Here is a 22670-nt window from a genome sequence, read left to right on the forward strand (position 1 = left end):
AATTGGAGAACTCACACATTTTCGCCCAGTCAAATAGTCACCGATCTTCATTTGGGTGATTGTAATAGACGTTGATATCCGCTGCATATTTCATTCTACATGGTATCCTAAATTATTATTGGACCGAAAGAACCAAAATGCTTACAGAGTTAAAGGACGCCTCAACAGCTCCATCTATGCATATAATGCCAAACATTTAACTCGCTCGTTATTGAACGCCTGTTCGTACTCGTTAATGTAAATAACTTACACTACTCTTCGGTGGGTATTAATTATTTGAACTTCTCTCCACCCCATTTCGTAATAGCTTTCTATATACCTTCTCATCTTACCGACTCATTACTTCCATCCCATTTCGAGAACCACATTTCAAAATTTTCCGATTCGCGCTCGGTCTTCCTCCCCGTCACTCGATCCTTCCAAGCCTCCCAAATACTCCGTATTAAATTTTTTGCATGCATAACCTTTATAGCTCTTCCCAATGTTCCGATCTTTACATATCTCCTTTTCGTTAACGCCTCTTCCGTGAATAAAACTCTAAATTTGACCCCCATTCTGTGTTTGAAGGATAATTGAGCTCGCATCACGGCTGGACGTTTGCGCTACCATCCAGCAATGATGAGCCCCTTGGGGTTCAAAGGCACGTCTCTCCCACTCGTCTCTTGCCCGAGGGCCCCTTACCGCATCCAAGTAGCATCCAACTAGGGTCATTCCGTCGGCTATACGTTTGTGCAGCTGCAGACGCTAGAAAAACAGCCTGTAATCCTAACTTTTATGGGGCACAAATAAGTCCAGGCATCAGACTAATGCATATTAATTATACTCGGACTAATAAGTATTCATTTAATTTTTCATCCAATTTAAAAATTAATGTCCTTGTATAAATGCCATCCAATTGGAAACCATCAATAAAAGCTAAACACATTAGCTACATATTATCTGTTCGATTTTGAAAATTTATGTCGAAGATGATTATTACGTTTTTTAAGTTTTAGTTGATAATCATCAATTGAAATTATTTAGAGGTAAACTTGTTAATTTTTTTACACCAGATTTCTCTCCACATACATAATTACAGGAATTCATTACCACTGTCAAAGATGGTTAAGTATTTCCTTTATTTAATTAATTCGTAAATAAAAGGGTTAGTAGAAATGTCAATATCGCAAACAATATCACAAATGTAGATGTATAGTTTCATCATATGTCACAACGCTTAATATATTAACTATATATTTTTTGTAGCGGAAGATTGTAGGATGGAAAAATGACTAATAAAATCCATCAGACCAGGTACCTGGTTCTCCACCGATATTGTTTGGTCCTATAAAATGTTACCCGGTGCAAAAATAAAATCGAAATGTTCAGTATTTTTCGAAGGCTCTTACTATGTCAGTCTTGGGCTCCCTTCCTAGCTCCTCTCATAACCCAGAAACTCACCTAGCTTCCCATTAAAATCATTGGTGACAAGTCTACGGGGAGATTTTCTGGGGGGTGATTTTCTCACTCAAATTCAATACGCGAGCGTCGTCTTCCGCATGGTCTCGTAATTTTCAGCGCGAATTGGTGCACGAATTCAGTCACTTTCCAGTTTCTGATATCCTCGACTGCATACAACCGGTTCGCCCACGGCGTCAGCGTAATTTCTCCCTTCCGCCATATGAAGATTACGATAAACCTTAAACTCGCTGCTGTAATGAACAAGGAATTCCACAATATAACAAATTTGCATCTTCTATTTGAATAACCAAATGTTTTAGAGGCGAATATATTTTTTCAATGCATGAGGAATGACAAAATATTGGTAATTAATTCTTTTGATACCAACCTGTTTTCCAGGCGAAAAAGAAAGAATAATTCTATTCAAGCCTTAGTGTACGCTTAGGGTGAACCTATATGAACTGTCTCGCCTATAAAAATACCTTCGGGTTAATTTCTGTGGTTTATACGAGGGGCCATAAAATCATAATAATCCGATCTTGACATTGGAGATTTATCCGTGCAAATACATTTTTATCTTTAAATATGAATTTTTTGAGTTAGTGATGGCTCTGGAGGTAGTGTTATTCTTTTTAAGGATGATACGTATTGACGGCCGCCAAATCTGGCGCCCCGACCCTCAAATCACAGAGCATGTCATTCTCTAGTTGTTCCTACGCAAAAAATAATTCAGCTTTCATAGTATGCCCTGAAGTACCCCTAATTTATCCTTTAAATTAATTATTGTGGATTTATTTTCCGTCACTCACCGTTTGATGTCATTTATGTGTGACTCGTTGCACAGTATTAAATATTACAATTAATATTCAGATGAAAATTTCAATGGATATAATATCTGATTACCAGCGTGGAAATATAGTCCGGATTTGATGAACTGACTATAGAATTTGTGGCGCGGGACCCAAAATTAAACATGTGCGGGACACAGAAACAACCGGGCGCTCCTTCTCAAGGAGCAGCTATCAAGATCCGGGGAGGAAATATAATTCCTTCCCAGAATGACATGCCGCCTCCCTGCTTATATCCTAACAAATACTTTATGCTAATGGCGGACCCGAAATAAACCGAGTCAACACCGACGCGTTGACATTTCAGCTCCGAGAACACCTTCGCTCCTCCCCTTCCCTCTCTCCCCCTCCTAAGAAGTTAAAGAGAAAACATAAATGAAAACAAACTCCGTGGCGGGATCATTTGGAAATATTCTCCTCCTCCCCCTCCTCCTATCCTTCTCATTTCGCCCCCCCCCCCACCGACCATTACCTAGCATACATCGTCCTTCGCTCCCCCCCGACAAAGGTCAAGAAAATTCAATCGTCACGCGAACCCGTCCACGCAATAAATATTTGTTCGGCAGGGGACGCCAAGAGGGAGCGGGGAGTTATTATGGGGGGAGGGGGAATTTTTATAGGGAGGATATGCGTGGATAAACGAATGGGAAGGGGAACCCAGTTTTCGTCGTCCGGAGAAATATCCGTCAAGGAGTCGCCGTAGGGTTTATTGTATTTTTCTTATCACAGTCGTCGTCATCACCATCCCCTCTCGGACCAATACGTCCTCCACCCTATCCCCCCATTCATCTTCACACTCGTTCCCCAGCCTATAGCTTCAGGGACCAAGATGGTTAAAGACGGTGATGGAAACTTTAGCGTGAATTTTCCTGCGGGATGGTAGAACAGGTGAAAATCTTCAACTCTGCAAAAAGACCAGAGGGGACCTTTTTGCACATTTTATTTGAACGATCTCGGAATACTTGGGTCGATTTGTGTCGGTAACATTTTGAGAGGCGGATACTCTATTTCCACGAAAGTGTCAAAAACCGTCATCTACGGCAGTGAGTGGCCTTCTGTACCAGTCACGTCCATTTAAAAATTTGGTCCCCGATGTTAAGTGATGGACAAGGTGGTTCTAGCCTGTGGGAGGCGTCAACCTTGGCGCACCTAATAAGGGAGAGAGTGGGAATTAGTGTCGTGAATACTCAATTGAAGTTTTCACAATCCATGATAAGCTTTCGTCGTATTAAGTTTCTCTCTCTCTCTCTTTATTTTTCGCATAGCATTCTGCCACCCTTCAATCAATTTCTTCAGGACACCAGCGGCCTTTCAAAATTTACCCATTTTACCCTATATACCGCCTGTCAATGCATCCACCACCTTTCTTTCCTCCACTAAATCATGCTTTTCTATTTTTCGCGCTCCATTCACTTTTTACATTCTATGCCAAGCTCACATTTAAAAAGCCTCCGGATAACTTTGATTCTCCTATATAATAATTTTAACGTCTCTCAGCCGTATTGAGCTATTATACCCTTATCATGAATATCTACCACCGCTTCCTAAAGACCTCTTTTGATATCATTAATCCGTTATTAGAATATATTTTAAGGAACGATAAGCCTAACTCGCGTTTAGTGTGAAATGGTTTCAAATGTCGAAGCGCAAGCATTTGGTACTTATTGACAATAAAACTGCTACTTAAAGGGAAACGTTTTTACAGCAATACACATTTCATTCTATCGACGATTTATCTAGCTTCAAGGAGATTAGCCGAATAAAAAATGTCTGCTTAATGTTATATACATCATTGCTTTTCCGAGCGCTGGACCAGTTTTTGCTGCAGAGGAGCAGTAGGCAGTAGTCACAGTAAATCTAAATCGGGAAGAATGGCCACCTTACTCTTCCATAGGATGCGGACCAAACATTTATGCTCAAGTAGGATATTTTTTAGGATAAAAAATAAATTATTTCGTCTTTCTTAACGCTTTTTTCAATGAAAATTTGTAAACTTAAAGCAAAACCGATGCCACCACCAGCCAAATAAGTCAAATATTGCAATGAGCATTTCCATTTTCGTAGTTTTGCGATAATTTCTCACAGGACAAACTAGCAACGCTGCAGATACTTCACCGTCCATAAACTAAAGAGAGTCTAGCGCTGTGCAAGAAATTCCAAGTGACTACAACAAACGAATGCATGCGGGCCGATTAATGCTCACGAGAAATGCAAGGCTTGCGATCAGAGTATGCTATCGGTAATAGGAATTCATTTTCTGATATCAAAAAAACACTCAACGGTTTGCAGATTGCTAAGGAAATAAGTTGACTTAGCTATTAAAAATCGAAGTTCGATCACCGATCCAGTTGAATTTCTCCTGAGTTGGCTTCCGCGAGGAAATTACAAAAACAATTATGTGCTCGTGAAGAAGGAACGTCCCTTGCGATACCCTCGGTTGCCTCGCGCGTAATTATAATTTTTTAACAGGTTGGCAATGCTGAGGCACCGGGCAAGGATAAGAGAAGGGGTTGTGCGAGAGAGGGTAACGCAGGGGTTGAAAAGGCGCGCGGGCGGGGAGACGGAGACTGTGGCAAAGCGGGGTGCGGCGAGGGGGGGAGGTGATAGGGCACACGCACTTCTAAAGAGCTCGTGGGATTGTAGGGGGGAGGAAAAATAGAATTAAAAAAATAAAGAGGTCTTCCACTCCATCGGAATCCAACCCTTCTCCTCCTCGGCCCAAACCCACCGTCTCGAGCATCATTCATTCCATTTCATATATGTTTATCGTATACACGTGTATGTATATATATATATATATATATATATATATATATATATATATATATATATATACTATATATACACACACACGCGTGTGTTTATATTTTATTACACATTAAAAATCTTTTTTCTTTCTTTTCACAAGACGTCGCGAGGAACAAAACGCGTACACACGAGAGGAGGGTGTAAGGGAAGAAAGAAAGGAAGAGATGAGAAAAAAATATAAATAACCCGTCTCGAGGAACCTGGAAGACGAGGTGGGGGCAGCATTTAAATGATGCGACAGGGATGGGGGAAAAGAGGGTGAGAGAGTAAGGGAAGCCCTCAGGTTGAGAGAGAAGAGAGGGAAAAAGACCGACAGAGTTTCAGACGTCCCCTTCTCTCGCTGCCTCCCACTCTTTCTCTCTCTCTCACACACACCCTCTTTCACCCTGCCTCCTGTTCCCCCCTCCGTGGATGCTGGGTCGAAGGTGAGGAGGAGGCTCCGACGGGGAGAGAGATTCGGAAGGCTTGGCGAGGTGGAGTGGAGGGAAGGGAGTGGAATGAGCGGGGGTTGGCTCCCGAGGAGAGAGAGGGCCAGGAGAGGGGCTTTGGTGTACCGAGGGTGGCGGCGGTGGTTGCAGCGGAGGCGATGGTGGGGTATAAGGGGGAGGTTTGCAATGGATTCTGGGTTGGATAGGGTACGACGGTAGATGGCAGTATGTGTGGGGGAGGGTTATGAGGGAGAGGGGGTGAGAGAGGGGAATAGGTTTAGGTGAGGGGGTGCGGAGGGGAATGGAAAGGGGTGTGTCGGGGGCGGAAATGGTGATGTTTTCAGAAGGGTAGGCAACGGGGGTGCGTTGCAGGGTGAGGGAGCGAGAGGATGGAAGGTGGCATGGGGGCGAGGGGAGAGAGAGAGAGTGGGAGTGATGAGGAGGGGTTAGGGAAGAGAAGGAGTAGGGGTTGGTTGGTGGGAGGGGGGAGAGGGGAGGGCCGGAGAGGTCGTGAGGGAGTAGGCGGGGAGGGTGCGCGCGGTGGGAGGAGGCAGTAGCCGGGGCAATCAATAGCGCGCCAGGACCAAGGGCATAGCGGAGGGCTAAAAAGGGCCATACAGTTGTAGCGTGGCAAATGGCGTTTCTTCGCCACCAACACCACCGACCCGCCGGGGAAACACACGGGCACCACGGAGCGTAGGGTGGGGTGGGATGGGAGGGTCCGCCGCAAGTACGGACGTCCCGTGTGCACGCGTCGGGTGCGCTGGGGGCGCACGCGCGGGACTACCGACGCGTCGTGGGCGCCGGGGATGCCGACGGAATGATATGGGAGAAGAAGCGGCGGACGCACGCGGCGCAGGAGGGAGCACCACGCAGACGCGGAAGGGGAGATGAGAGGGGCGTCGCCACGCGCGCGGAGGCGCGCGTCTCCTTCACCGTTGTCGCTTCCATATTCCCATTTCGTCGACCGTCGAAATTTAGTTTCATTTTCTCCTAAATTTTCATTCCCTCATATGCTCTTTTTTCCAAACGCCACTCCTCTCCTTCCCGCGCCAATAAACCTGCCCACATAGCTCCTTCTTCGAGAACGCATCCTTCCATCTCCTCCGTCCCCACTAAGGGATGCCCACCATTGAACTTCGGTCAATGTGAAAACATTCGATGTGGTGTTGCTCAGAGAGGAAGTAGGAGGGGAGTAGATGGAGAGGACTCTCTCTTTCTCTCTCGCTCGGGGTGTTTTTGTTTGCTCGTGAGCATGGGAGTGCATGTGAGCTCTCGTGTTTGTGTACGGGTGTAATGGGGAGGTGAGGTGGGATGGATGGATGAGAAGTTTTGGATGGATGGATGGGGTTAAGGGGAAGGATGGGGTTGGGTTCGAAAAACGGGATGTTAAAAAATATATATATGTCTATGCATAAAAGCGTATGTTTGCGGTTTCTCACCCCCGATCCTTCCTTGCCCTCTTTATATTAATAATAAAATTACATGGTTTACATATATATATTATTATTAGGTAATCTACCTGTTAAGGTAGGTTTTTGGATGGACGTAAATACTAATTAAATAATTTGTGGCCCCTAGCAAAACACATCCTACTCTACATCAGGTCCCTCTTCAGCTCTGAGTACTTTCTTCCTCCCTTCATCCCTTCCAACATCCCTATCCTGTTCCTTCCCTTTCCTCGTTTGCCTAACATTCTCCCCTCAATTACAGTCTTCAACATCCCGCTGCCGGTCAATACCCCCTTCAGCCACTTTTCCTGCCTCCATAGGATTTCTCCCAACAAACCCCTCTCTTCGCCCACCATACCAAGTACTTCCTCGTTTGTTTTCTTCTCTGTCCATTTCACCTTCTCCATTCTTCTCCACACCCACATTTAAAAAGCCTCCAGTCTACGTCTATCCTCCTGCTTCAATGACCACGTTTCCGCGCCGTACATAGCTACGCTCCATATAAAAGTTTTTACGAGTCTTTTCTTAACATCCTTACTCAACGTCCCCGTCATTAACTCCCTCCTCCTTGTGAAATATATATACATATATATATATATATATATATATATATATATATATATATATATAGATCAACATATATAAACCGTAAACACAGTACTCAACCCTAAGGTCGGTTTGTTAAGCGATGAGTCCTACAGTACTAAGCCCGACGGCGTGTGAAATTCACACGTCAGGTGGGGGGGGCCAGTTCCTTTCCCTGTCCCGGCTATGGTTTCCCAGGAAGATCTAATACCCAAGTATTTCATAGCTTGGGTGGAGCTGCAGGTGCCCAGAGAGGCTCTCCCGGGAATCGAACCCGGGCCCTCCAGGCAGTAGTCCAACGCTCTACCCCTGTACTACCGCGACCCACACACATATACATATATGGAGGAGATCCTTCCTTACCTTATATATATATATGAATGTATATATGTATATGAATTGTTCGAGCTTTCGGCCCTCTCATAGGCCTTCTTCAAGTGAGACTCGCCTCACTTGAAGAAGGCCTCTGAGAGGGCCGAAAGCTCGCACAATTTACCGTGTGAGTGTCCTTTTAAATGTTGCTCTTCTATTTGTGTTCTATTGTGCCGTCCCATTATTGTGCTGCTCGTGTGAGTTTCTCCGTATAATCGTATGCATGTATACTGCATATATATATATGGTATATAATATATATATATATATATAATATATATATTTATATGGTATATAATATATATATCGTATATAATATATATATATATATATTATATATATATATATATTATATATATATATATATATATATATATATATATATAAAGTATAGATGTATGTATTTATAAAAGCATTTGTGTGCGCTTTCTCCCCCCCCCCCGACCCTTCCTTACCCTCACGACCTCCGAGTCGAAGGATTTTTCCTCCCACCCCTCCCTCAGATCGAGTGCTATGTTTCTCCTCCCCAGCCTCCTTTCGGCCAAAGGGAGTGTGGGGCGTTTCAATCATGAACTAATCCGATGGAAAAATACACCGCTTGTTGATAAGCTCCGGATGTTTCCCTCTCCCGTCCACAAGCAGCGCGCCAACACGTATGCGCAAACATCGTACGTATGTACCTACTACATTAAGTGAACTGTTTTTTTTCCAATTCGCCTCCCTCTCTATCTCTCTATTTTACACACACACACTTGCTTTTTTCCCACGGGGTACCTTTTCTCCTTCCGCATGCGGCAAAAATGTCCCTTCCCTTTCAATTTTTTACGCTTTCCTTCCACCACCACGTCGGTCACCTCTCTCGTGCCTCCTTCTCGCCCCGTCCCCCGTCATTGCCTCCCCTTTCTCCTTCCATACGCCTTTATCGCCGGCCCTCGTTTCGCTCTCGCCGCCGGTTCGGATGGGCGTGGGGAAGCCAAGCAAAAAAGTGCTCGCCTGCCTGTATCAGAATGCCAATCGCACAAAAGGGAGTTTTACTGAGTGGGGAGACTCCTCAACTTCCGCCGAGAATCCCTCCGCGTTGTTTATCGGCACGGAAAAAAATATTCTCTCTCTCTCTCTCTCCCGCCCTCGCCGGCTCTCCAGTAGCGAGCACCGTACGTTCCTTTAATTTTTTTCCTGGCGGGGAGATAGATAGTAGGGCGGTGGGCGATGATGCGGCCGCAATAAAACCGGTCGCCTTATCGTTATTGAAACAATGCCATGAAAATTCCATGCTCACTGTCCCTTGTGATAGGGCATTCAAATCACAACTTTTCGCGCCGCATTCCGCTCCGTCTCTTTTCCAATAATTGTCTTCGCTGCTATCGCATTTATTAGGCCTAAAAGGTTGATCAGATTTGATGGGATTAAATGCGTGTATACAAGAATATTAAATTACGTTTAATATACAAAAGAAAATTTACAATATTCAGCGGCTAAAAAGTTTTTATTTACGGTTACCTTTAATATTAATATTTTTGCACAAATTCAATATTGCATCGTCAATTTAACAGGGAAACTTTAAGTATGTTATATGTTGAAGCCACGTTGCTATATAAAGTGTTACTCGGTTGGTGTTAGAGCCGTACTTCGAAACATACGAAAGTCCTACCCGGTCGTTAAAATATTTATTCTGAATATAAGAACATTGTTACCGTCGAAATTTTGCAAAAAATTGTTTTAACTTGGATATACATTATTTCAGCTAGATTAAGCTTAAATAAATGCATACGTTTTCAAAATTCTGTTGTATTTTAAGAGGCGAAAGAGTAGATTTTCAACAAACAAAATCGCTTTTAGAGCAAAGGAACTTTCTTAATCCCATGATCTTTGATTCCGAACATTTCCTCGTAAGAAGGTGTCTCTCCACGGGCTTCATAGAGAGATGTGCGAACATTTTTCTCAAGAACGAGTGCCCTGCTCTGAATCAGATGCTCCGCAAAATTACGCCTCTTCGATGATGTGCTTCGGGGAATTTCTTTCTTGATAACACGAGAAGGCAAAAAGTTTTCCTTACCATCCAAACCGTCGACGCCCGACCACTTCGAAAGCAAGTGTATTCGCCCCATGGAAGTTATTCATCTTCCTGCCACCTTCCTCCTTCCCACCCTCGTCGACCAGAGTACCCCCCCCCCCCGTTGACCCCTTCCCCCCATATTTTACGTGACGATGGTTTTGGATGGGGAGGGTGGCGCGAGGGAAGAGCGGGAATTGGTTTATTTGGAACGAGAAATTTCGGGGTTGGGCGAGGGGGAGAGGGAGGGAGTGCAGGGGTTTTGAGAGTGGAAAATGAAGCCGAAGTTTGCGCGAAAAGCGATTTCCGCACGCGATGGCCTCGCTCCCACCCGCCGATTCCGATACACTCTCCCGAGTTTGCGATCGTCCATCCAACCTCCCCATCGATTGATTCATATCGGATCCCCGTCGCACGAAAATACGACGGGCTCGCAACATTTTAACCCCTCTCTTACGGCGGGGGGGGGGGCGCCCGAGAGGGACGCGCCTCACCCCGTGTGCCTTCCCCGCCCGGGGCCCTGGTAACAGGAGCGTCGCGACGCCGGATCCCGTGCGTGCGTGGGGCGAGGTGGAGTGAAGAGAGGAGAGAAGAGAGGGGTAAGGGAGGGCACACTCTATCCCTTTCATCGAGTCGCTCTCTCCCTCCGCAATCTCAAAGGAGCGTGGGTGCAGGAGAGGGGGGGTGGAAGAGAACATTTTCCCTCGAATATTTCTTTTCCGTTCTGATCCCGAACTGAATCAACACGGTTCCACACCTGCCGAGGAAAACGGATGCCCCCCTAACCCCGCTTCCCCCTTCCCTTTCCCATCAAGTGTGATTCATGACGATCGGTTCACACTGTCCGCAATTAGACCACGCAGCGACGCAGGCCCAGACGCTCTCAGACGGGTTGGGTTTGAGAGGGGAATGGGTGGGCGGGGGATCATGGGAGGACTCTAAGGCGTTCGCAAAATACTGTGGTGGTTCGGAAGACCTCTTCAATCCCTCCTGCTCCCTCTCCTTCCCGAAAACGTCTCGTAGGGAAAGAACAAACGAGACAAGAAAGGAAAAGAAATAAGTAAGTAATAAAAGTTCGACGGCGTCACGTGAGCTCGGAGCATCTCCGCCTTTTCGTTGTTTACCTGTAGCCTCCCATTGTTGGAAGGCTCCGCCTGCTCAGGACTCCGCTTCCCTTCTCTCATACCTTCCCCCCTCCAGTTCCACACACCACCGATATACTTTTATGAGCTCTATTATGACAGGAACAAAGGCGACGAATTCACATGGGAAGATCATGAGAGTGAACAAGAGAGAAACGGCAATGAAGGCTATTTGTTGGCACCGAATTGCCCATATTTCTCTTGTTTGCCCATCGAAATACGACGTGACGCGGAGTTGAGACAACCGCGCGCGCATCGGCGATGACAACGACTGCGTATCTCGCCCTGTTGACGACGAAAGGAAAGGGAGGTGCGCTTAACGTTCCTCGAGCCTCCATTCGGTGATTGTGAAACAAACAAGTTAATTTATTCCCCGCCCCGCATTGCCACGCTTAGCCCCACGTCGGGATAGTCCCAAAGAACTGGGAGCGAGTGAACTAGCCGAGATCTCGATTGGGAGCGTACGGTGCCCCGGCATTTTTGCCATTCCTACGTCCACCATCACCTGCACGACGGGGCCACATCGTCAACACTGTGTCGCCGTCGCGGAAAAAGTCGTCGTAGAATCAGGACACTTCATGTTTGTGTGCGCGCGATACAAAGAGTCAAATTTCTCGACCAAGACTCCGCAATTTTCCGAAGCGGTGACGATAGTTGTCATAAAAACAATTACTAGGCATAGAGTAATAGTTTATCCGGGCAGTAGGAACCCGCGCTTTTTATGAAACAAAATTAACTCAGAAGTAGGAGAAGATGAGCGCGTCGAAATTATCGCGATCGTTTCAAGGAATAGCCTAGAAATAAATTAAAAAATAGCCTGGCGCACAAGAGGAAGTAATTGGGACTTTTTCGCAGCAAGATGATGCGAGATCATCACAGAGATCGTCCATGTGGGGCCAAAGGGAACTCAAGAATGAGTTCAGTTTCCCCCGGTAAAGCACACATGGCTGGGATAGAACCGTACTGAGGCCGCGATGAAAGATGAAGCTAGGCAGAGGGCGCACGAATAAAATGAGTGTGCTCGTCAAAGCCACGGTACGCAAGGCGGCGAGAGATATACACATGCTTTGTTTACAAACACTCGAGAAATAATGAAAACATAGCGGGAGAACACAAGAGACTAACCTGCCAGGAAGAGCTCCACGAGCCTCCCTCTCCTCAAGCTTCGCGCGCCTCGCGAAGAAGGCAGCTGTTAGATCCATCCACCGTCGTGGGTGAAGAGGTGCAACACCACCGCGCCTTGCCTCCGGGGGGCATTTGTCCTCGGGCCTTGTTGGGGCCCTTCCCTCGGACGGTACCTCTCTTCTTTCTTCCGGCCGGTTGGATGTGAAAACACGCCTCCTCCTTTCTCTCTATCCCTCCACTCACTGTGCCGAAGAGCTGTGGTGTGTGGCGCGGCGAGCGGGCCGCGGAGGGCGGGGTGCCGCCTGGAGGGGGAGCGGCTGTGGCGGTGGTGGTAGTGGTAGGTGGGTAGGCAGGGTTCCGACGCTGTGGTGGGAAGGGAATGATGCCGGGGGGTGGAAGGAGGGGGTTGCTTGTCGGCGTCGGCGTCGTGGGATCACGTCCGCGGGAGGGAGGGCGTCGTCTCGCGTAGGTACCACGATGTTCCACTACTTTGGCGGAGCGACCGTCGTCTGCAGGCCGGCTGGCGGGAGAACTCCGCCGTCTCGCTCTCCCTCTCTCTGCTGACCGGGCGGGAGGAGTGCTCGGGGAGGGGGGGGGAGAGGGCACGCGGGTAGTGCCGGCCGGCGCGACCGGACCGGAAGGGAGAAAGACGGGGTGCGGGCGATAGGGGCCACACGGAAAGTCGAGGGGGTTGAAAGATGTGGGATCCAGACGGGATCCGTCGCGTAACGCTGGGAGAGGAAGTTGTTGCGGGTGGCTTTCTCGCTCGCGGGGTCCCTTGCGGGTTAGTGTGTCGCGGGTCGAGAGGTTGGAACGGAAAAGCAATGAGAACAAAAAAAAAGATTCCGCGCAAGGGAATGGGTGGGAGTCTACACTCGCGACTTATTTTTATTTTTTAATTGCTACGAAGGCACGCCACACTGCGTGCGCTTGCGTGGAAGTTATTTTTCATACATGAAATATTCCTGAACCTATAGGGTGGTGAATGAGTGGTGGTGGAGGGAGGTTTTGGACGCGGGGTTTGAGGAATGACAAATTAAAATGCGTATGGAATGGACACCGAGCGCACTTCTTGCTCCTCCCTTGCGGTCAAGCCGGCGAAGATCGCGAAGCGGCGGCTTGTTGGAGTTTTGAGATGGTTTTTGCATTAGGGGAGGGCGGATGATAGAAGGCGAGGTGGGGCGAAGGGGAGGTGAGTGGGGTGTGAGGGAGGCCAGAGTGGGGAGATCGGAGAGAGTTTGGAGAGAGTTGGTGTGGGGAGGGGATGGCAAGGAGGAAGGGAGTGGAGGAGGGGCGGGAGGGAGAGGCGTGCGCAGTGCGGGAGAGCGTGGGCTGGGAACGCGCACAGCTCCACACTCTCTCCCCACCTCCCTCTGCCCCCCCCCTCCTGCCCTCCCTCCTGCCCTCCCTCCCGCTCTCCTTACCTGATCCTCACCCCCACTGCTCCAACCCCTCCCTCGCCTCGCTCGAATGTTATGTCACACCCCCCTCATCTCGCCATCCACCGCTCCGCGACCCCTCCCATCATCACGCGCCCGCCCCCTCTCGCACCGCACTCTCTCCCCGTCAACCTCTCTCTATCTCCACGGCACGCTCCTCCACGTGGTGTGTGACTACCACCGCCGCCGTCATCATCGGTAGAAACCGCGGGCCATTCGGGGAGGAAGGCAAGGTGTCGGGATTCGGGGAGGGAAGATGAGTGTGAGTGGGTGAGATGGAGAAGGAGGAGTAATGGTGGGGGCGTGAGGGGTTTTCTCTCTACCTCACCCTCACTCGGGAGAGGTCGAGGGCCGGTCCACTATAAAGCCCGCGGGGGCAAAGGATTTCGCCGCCGCTTCGGATGTTCTTCCAGGTATCGATCCCGGGTACGCGGCCGCCCGACAATCCCCCCGCGTGTAATGGTGACGCGGGGTAATGGTTGGGAGGAGGAGCGAACATTATTCTGCGGGAGGAGGGAGATTTTCGGAACGAAAAAAATGGTGCATGATTTACCTGGGTGAAGTGCGAGGGGGAGAATCGGTGAAGGATATTCTTTTTTATAGTTCCCTTATTTCGGAGCGACGTCAACGTTACCATTCCAGCTCCTTGTACAATTTTTCATTTCACCTTTTTTTTGGTCCCTACATCTGTCAGCGTTACCTTTCCGCTTTCTTGTACTTTTTTTGATCTCGCCTTTTTTTCCGGTACCCACTTCTCCTGACCCCGTTTTCCAGCCCGCGTCGACCGGAGCGGGATGCCGGGTCCGTGTAGAGTCCTTGGGAATTCAGGAATGAGGTCAGGATCCTTGCAGGAAAATGGGTCAGGCGTGAGATAAACGTCCTTCCTGCAATTCTTTCACCCAAAATCGCATGACCTGACCCATTTTCCCTACGTTGACCCGGAAAGGAACGGCGTAGAGGAAGTTTCCAAGCGGAAACTGGGTGGTATTAGGCGGGTAGGTCATCACCAATTATCAATTACGAATCTTGTTTGTTTTCTGCAGCTCTCCACCTTGACCTATTCACTAAGTTTGGCTTTTCGTTTATTCTGTATTCTGTTTTCTCGCATCTAAAATTATTTGCTTGTCGTGTTCCAGTCGTGGAATTCTACACTATTGCTACCCTTTCATTCTCACATCATTTTCTTCTGGTGTCAATATATTTTCCACTTCTTATTCGTATTCTTTAAAAATAATTTCTTTCCTCATTCTTCGATAGGCTTATTGATTGGTATTTCCTTGTTGTTTCCTTTCCACACGCATAAGGTATGACATAGATGATAGATCCCTCTGTAAAGAAACATGAGTCACTTTCATGGAAACTCTTCAATGGGGAGAGTACTGATACCCGAATGGCAATAATACACACAACTTGATAGATGGCAAATCATTTGGCAACTTGCATATGGGAGTAGTCAGATCCGGAATCGCCGCAGATGTGGGGAAAACTAGGAAATAAAATTCGCACGGGACGCACCTTATAATTTTTTATTTGAATAAATAAATGAATAAGCAGTATAAATGGAAAATGAATAGGTGACAACTTCATAATTGATTAGCTCATTTCATTTAATCTTCGGCGCTCCCATGCACAACACATTGCCCTTACTGCCAAGATCCTTTATGTTGCTGTCGTCATTGGCATCTAACCGCTATGTGATGTTTTTCTCCATATGCGTGTCCTAAATTACAAGTCCGTGCTTCTAGTCTCATTGGACTTTTATTAAGGTAGAACGGCATCCTTGCCTAGGATATGCCGCCATTTCCATTGTTTTTGCTTCCTCCGTCACATTATTCCTTGATTCCTAGATGTGAACAATTTTCCAGATCTAGAGCTACCCCACACTCATTTGGGCGCGCTATTCTCTTCCACCGACTGTTCTTGTGGTTATATCACCGTTAGGATTTCCTGAAAGGTGGATAGATGCCCAAGGTAATCAAATTATGTACACACACTCGAGGACTGGTGGCAAACATTACTCGTACATTCCTGAGAGATGAGTCGGGCATTTGTTTTCTCAACGCCCGTAATGCAGGCCATGTTTGCGTAGTTTATGACTTATTTTCCGTCAAGAATTGAAGGAATTGAGCCCTTCTCATGAATCACGTTTAATTAAGTCTGATTAATGCGATTTCCGCCATGATGCCTGCTCAGTCTTTGCACTTGGAGATTGCTGACATCGCTTGCGAAATATTTCTTGTCTTGGTTTTGAAGATGAAGTCCTTCATTCACTCATAGAGGCTTGCTTACTGCTTTAAAACTAATTCCAAGGAAATCAATGCAATAAATTGCAGTGTTTTTTTAAATTAATTATTTGGCTAGTAAGACGTGGGGAATTGGGAAATTCCAAAACCACTGGTGAAATTTCCGTGAGAGTTTCTGGTTCAAATTTTGATTAATTCTAATGCCAAGGATGAAAGATGTATCTTCCGAATTTAATGTTTCTCTCTTTTTCTGTAGTAACCAGTAAATTCATTCAACTTAGTTGTACTACGGCAGAAACTGATGGAAATTCGATCCTAGGGCATATTCTGATTAGGAAATTACTAAATATAAATATATTGAAATTTAAAAATAAAGGTATTCTTTGTATTTTATTCTTGACTATTTTTGTTAATAAACAAATGCTTGTCCAGTAATCGTGGGCGTATTCAGATGAGTCTGATGAGTATGAAGGATGGAAAGAATGGGATTTGTAAAAAGAGTGCTAGGTAAATGCGAAGAAAAAGTGAAGGAACGGTGTTTTCTTGCCCTTGTCAGGCCCCACCTAGAGTATGCTGCCAGTATATGGGATCCTCAAGAGATAAATTTTATTTCGGAATTAGATCGAGTTCAGCGGAGGGGGGCTAGATTTTTCAAACATTGTTATGACCAAAGCAATAGCGTAACTACTTTGCTAGAAAATTTAGGCTGGGATTCCCTTACACAGCGGCGTTTACAATATAGATTAAACTTATTAAAAACATTTAAAGATGGGTCCTTTTCCGATGACATCAAGAACAAAATACGAACCCCAACGTATTGCGGGCGGAGGGATCACGAATATAAGATTGGAGAGATAAATTGCAAGACTGACAGGCTTAAATGGTCATTTTTTCCAAGAACTATAAGAGACCAGGATGCTTGTAATCGAAATCCCCCAGGAGTCAGCTCGACACAATAAGTATTAACCTACAAGGTAGGGACTGCGCATGGTTATACGAGTATACATATATATATTTTTTTGCAGTATCCCCCACCTTTACCCATCTATTTGAAAAAACCCTAACCCCCTCATCCATTACCCTTTCCTCCTGGCACTGCACCCCCTGCCAAACACCTTTTTGGTGACTCGCAGGGTATTGATGTAGATGTAGATGAAAGAACGATTTAAAACGTTTTTCATGATATGGAATAGACTGAGGATAAGCACAACTTTTTAACAGTGATTTTGGCGTGCTGATTTCCATCTATATAAGAATGGATTTGAATCATATCTCTTGAATAGTAATTGATATGCTAATTTTCGCAAAACAGACAAAGTCACATTTTTGTCACAGTCTGTGCTCATTTATGCTAAATAAGTAAGTTGCGTACGCTTCGTTTACACTCAGCGGATAAATATTTAATCCCTAAAAAAATTCTGACACATAAAAGGGTTTACTGATTGCCATTTTTGATTACACGAAGACGTGTAAGGTATATATAACTGACGAAGGAAATAATGAACAGCGAACTAGAGCGAATTCACGCGATACGTAATAGTTGTTGGGGACCTCCATAGCTTTATAAGTACGAGACCAATGATGATGAGTGTTTTCTGTGAGCTAATTTTGCTGCAATTAACTAGCGTTGCGGTTGATAAAACTGGGGAACGTTATGACTAATGGAAAGTCACCCCATTAAGCCGCGGCTGAGTGAGCAAGTTTTCAAAGGATTTGCTACGGGCACGGTGAATGCTTAGTCAAGCAAAACCTCGAGTATTACTCTTTTAATCCGTTATCCCCGGAGCTTACCACCTCTTCTCCTCGTTGTTGAGATCGATCTATCAACTAGTTTTCCCTAAATGTGTTTTCCCGAACCCATTCTCATTTCGAAATATAAATGTCCATGCACTCGAGTAGTGCACTTAGCATGTCGGATGGGCGTGATGTGTTGGAATTTTATGTGCTATTCAGAGCAGGAATCAAGTGCGTAGTTCATCCCATCCTCGTCCCACCTTTAAAAGCGCTCTGATGTTCCACGAAATAGAGCATATCTGATGGGAAAAAATAAATATCCAATGCTCTTTTCTGCCTTGGCATTTGAAAACTTTTAGCAGCCAAGTGCCATCCATCTCCGTTCTCCCCATTATATCGAAAATGGGTTGCTAATGCACAATAATACTCCTCTCACAGGGTAGGAATATCGTTCTCACCAAAGTGTGCTTTGATGAGTGCGGTATACCTATATTAGGAGGTATTATTATGGGTATATTGTTAGGAGAGGAATTGCGTTAGCATCAGAAGCTCTTGCGAAGTTCAGAGAACTGGTGATTCGGGTCTCTTTCAGTAGAGCTGCAAAGGCTAGTTGTACTCAAGGAGTAGTTGCAGTGATGTATCGTATATGGCTCTGGAGTCCTTGTTCTTTGTGGAAAGAAGATGAGCATAGATTGGAGTTTCCTGAAGTGGGATCATGGAAGATGGAGGCAACTGACAGGACGGAGAGGAGAATGAGAAGAAATGGCAGGAAGGGTAACGGAAGTGATTAAGTGAAATGGGTAAATTGGAAAAATGTGGAAAAAGTGGGTGCAGGATATGTTAAACGGTAGCAAGACGCCAAAGGCTGTTACAGAAAGGACGATGTTTCATTAGCGGGGACGGAAGAGAACAGATCTTTTGAAAGGAATAAATGGGGGAGAAGTGGTGAGGAGTCAAAGGGGGCAATTATGTTTTATTTATATTTTAGACCATCAAGAGAATTATCATTGTTGCAATAAGTGACAAAAGTTCCGAAAGAAATGCGATAATTTAAAGAGGCCGCATAAAACCGCAATCACCCGGTAGGCACTATTAAAGCATAATGATATTTCATTAGAACTGAAGTCCCATCTTAAATTAGGACATAAATATTTATCCTTATAATGGCGCCTATCTTATCATTACATTTGTAAATGCAAATCAACATCTGCGTCACAATTATATCCTCTGTGGAACTACATTATCTTAGATTCTTTCAATTCAGTAATGCAAATAAATTATTTTGGACTAATTTTAATTCATTCAATCTTTAAAGGTGTCTGAAAATAATTGATTTTTCATAATTTGAACTCTGTCCGTTGAAAATCTCGTGGTCCATATTTTGAAACAAGATCTCCTACTCTGTATGATATTTCGTATAAGCTAAATAAGTGTTCACTAGACCATGCCTCCCATCTAAACGATAAAATTTCTTCTCTCACTTAGCCATTTGAATGGGAAATTTCCGTACCATAGGGCATAACAATAAGTTCGTCCATCAGCATAAAATAATGAAAGTCGTGAAGGTTTAACTAAGAGTCTATCTCTAGAAACTGTAAATTGCATTGGCATAGGTGCACTTGAGTTTTCATTTTACATTACCTTAGCTTGCTTACTTCATAATCTGTACTGATTACATATGGTGAAGAAGGTACCTTCCATGATACTTGTACATGTATAGGGAACCGGTCATACGTATCAGGGAAAAATATATCCCTTAGAAGTAAGCGTCGAACTCTTCGGCAAGATCTCTTTCTTAATCTCTCGCTCTCAACGCTAATTTGTGATTATTTTTAGCGGATAGGGATATTCTTGCAATTCTTTGAAATGATTTAGAAGGGTTCTGCCATTGAATTACTTGTATCCTATGGGTTACACAAGTTTTAATCTCGTAAGGTTCGGGACCGAAGCCATCTGTTTTGTGTATCATATCACTCACCTCAGTGGATTGAATCTTTGCTTCACTAAATTTCGATCTTAGCTAAAATATTTATGGAACACTGTTGTGATCTCATATTTATTCAAAGCTCGTACAGCACATATTCAAAGGACACCCCCCCCCCTCCCGCCCGCCGTATTAATCCTGCCCGATCCCTAACGCAGCGTGTAGATGGATAAGAATGGACGCAATGTCCGCGTGCCTCCCTTTGCTCTAACGGCGATAAATGTAAGTAGTGCGCTCTCGGATCGGGAATCTACTAGAGTGAGCAGGTCGCTGGTGGCTGGATTGAGTTTCACTGGAAAAGATTTACGCCTCTTCCACATAGCATCTCCGCGGATCTCTCGAAAGTGCTCACGCACAGGCGCAATACCTATGCAGGTTGAAATTGTGAACGACCTTATGTAATAGGTTTGAAACGTTGAGCCCTCTAACGTTAAGTAAAGCAATCCCGACGAGTTGAATCGGTTCCAGGGAAAGTACAAAACAATGTTATTTGGTATCCATACTAAAAAGAAAGGCTTACACTTGTCCACAGATTTTATTATATGGTACAACGCGTTTCACCGACTTGCGGCATCATCACGTAAATCTAATAATTCGCGAAATATTACAATCACCTCTTTCCTTCCCCTGGAGAAATTGGCGACATCAAACCTTAAATTTATCACCAGGCCTATTTTTTATGTGTTTTATGTCTTTTGCTTGTCAGCTCTGTGACACCCAGTTATGTATGTGTGTATATATACACATTATTATATATACACATATAATATATATATACATATATTATATATACATATATTATATATACATATATTATATATACATATATTATGTATACATATATTATATATACCTATATTATTTATACATATATTATTTATTCATATATGTATGTGGGTCGCGGTTGTCCACTGGCGTTGGACTACTAACCGGAGGGCCCGGTTTCGATTCCCAGGCAAGCCTCTCTGGGCACCTGCACCTCCACCCAAGTTAGGTGATTTTTTGGGTAACAGATCTTCCTGGGAAACCCAAACCGACACAGGGAAAGGAACTGGCCCCCCTACCCTGATGTGTGAATTTCACACGCCCTCGGGCTGAGTACTGGGTGAACTCTATCTTCGGGTTGATTACTGTTCACGGTTTCTATACATAAATATATATATATATGTACATAAATATATATATATGTATATATATAAATAATTCTATGATAAACTGCAGAGGAGAATGCAGCTCAAGGTAAATAAAAGATAACGGTACACTTACACAGTTTCAACAGCTCCAATCCTTCTTCGGTAGCAATATTCAGTTACAAAATGTATTTATTGTTTTGTGTACCATTTTCATGTACAAATAATTTATTTTTTACTGTCCGGATTAATCATATTAATTTCATGATTCGAGTGCACCTGTACCATATACACACACTGGAGATAGGTACTCGGGCGCACAATCCGAAGTTACTTAAGTGGCGCGTGAATGCGAGAAGCATGTCGACCAAAGATGGGAGGAGAGAGAAATAAAAGGAGGGGCCTCTGACAGTTCGAGAGACGACCCCAGATACCCTCGGAAAGATTGAGATGGCGCGCGAGTGGGAGAGGAGGGCGTGCGAGGCAAGAGAGTGGAGGAAGAGGAGAATCTCTCCTCCCTCTCGGCCCCTTGCCGGTCGTCTACGCCAGGGAAACGGTTTTCTAGGAGTTTCCCTGGAGCCTTCTACCCCCAATTGCCCCCATCCCTCACCTCCCCACCCCTTTGGGTGAAATGGGCTACGACGAGGAAATCGTCTCCTCGGAAGGAGAGAGGAGAAGCCTCGGGGGAACCACTGGTCGGGGGGAAGAGATGAAAAGGAGAGAGAAGACGTAGAATGGGAGTGCACGCGATGGATGAAAAAGGATGGGACATAAAAGAGATTTTTCTTGTACCCGCGAATCACGGGCATGGAGACTAATGAGGGATTTTAAAAATTCACACGGAAGGTGCGCGTTAAAAAAGGTAAACGTCGTCCTCTCCCTCTCTTTCCCTTCCTCTCTTTCCCTCCCTCTCTCTCCCTCACTCCCACTACCTCTCTAAAATCAGTTTCCAGTTGACAAGAACTTCTTGCACTCCATTTGGAAAATATGCTATTCACAATAGGATATTTCTGTTTAAAATTAATGTTTACCGAAATGGGAGTTTTCGCACGATAAGGTTTTAATGGTTAAATCTATTTCCTTTTTCTCTCCCCCTCTGCGCGGTAGTTACACGTAATCTGCCCCCCCCCCTCTAAATCGCTGACTCAATGGACCACACGGCCAACGCCATCGCTGAGAGTCTTTGCAAGCATGAGAAATCTGTAAATTCGTAAAAATCGAGTAATTAAAAATGAATCCCAAAAAAATAAAATTGAAACTTTCTTTTCATTTCCTTTAAGTTCTAGCGTTATTCGAGTACATATCTAAAAAATAACTAAAAATCCGTGTGGCAATTGAAAAATGTTTGTTCGTTCAATAGTTTTGCGATGATTACATGTATAGTTAGTTAGGATATGTGTGCAACTGCAAAAATGGAATTTTGTATTTGCTGTCATGCAGAAAATATATCCATGCGTTCCATTTACGTGAATGACACAAATGACAGGGATTTGTTCTTGCATGTTTTCATTTACCGCGCGTAGCATTCAAACATTTTTCGAGAATCGTTAGCTTTTCTCGAATAATTCACAGTTCTTGGTCTATCATGGATTGTTATGTTGCTCGTTTTGTTACTTTTCTGAGTGTTGAGACCGTTGCACATTCTGACAAAGCGAGCCGAAGCGCAAAGTCGACTGTAAGAAAATAACAGTATTTCTTTGGATAGGGGCACGTTCTTTCCGAATGCTCGTGAGGGATCGCTTTGCTTAGTCGCATACATAAAGCGGCGGTCTTCAATCGTAATGTCTGCTCCCAACAAAAGGGTGTCATTAAAATAACAAAAAGTTGGAATTTCTGAAGAAAGTAGAAAAATTTGTGGTACGCTCAGAGGAGAACAGTATTGACCTCA

General features: G+C 45.0%; 1 protein-coding gene across 1 annotated transcript in view; it reads right to left on the reverse strand.

Annotated features, from left to right (window-relative positions):
* The window catches only part of LOC139690276 (nucleolar protein dao-5-like), a 147519-nt gene extending 134997 nt beyond the window's left edge, over window positions 1-12522 (reverse strand). The window contains exon 1 of the mRNA XM_071587624.1: window positions 12253-12522. The gene's annotated coding sequence lies outside the window, so the exon portion shown is untranslated. The remainder of the gene's footprint in view (window positions 1-12252) is intronic.
* Between the last annotated feature and the right edge of the window lie 10148 nt (window positions 12523-22670).

This window comes from Hetaerina americana, unplaced genomic scaffold (genome assembly GCF_022747635.1).
Source record: "Hetaerina americana unplaced genomic scaffold, ioHetAmer1.1.p SCAF_3, whole genome shotgun sequence".
In the NCBI taxonomy this organism is placed as follows: Eukaryota; Metazoa; Arthropoda; class Insecta; order Odonata; family Calopterygidae; genus Hetaerina; species Hetaerina americana.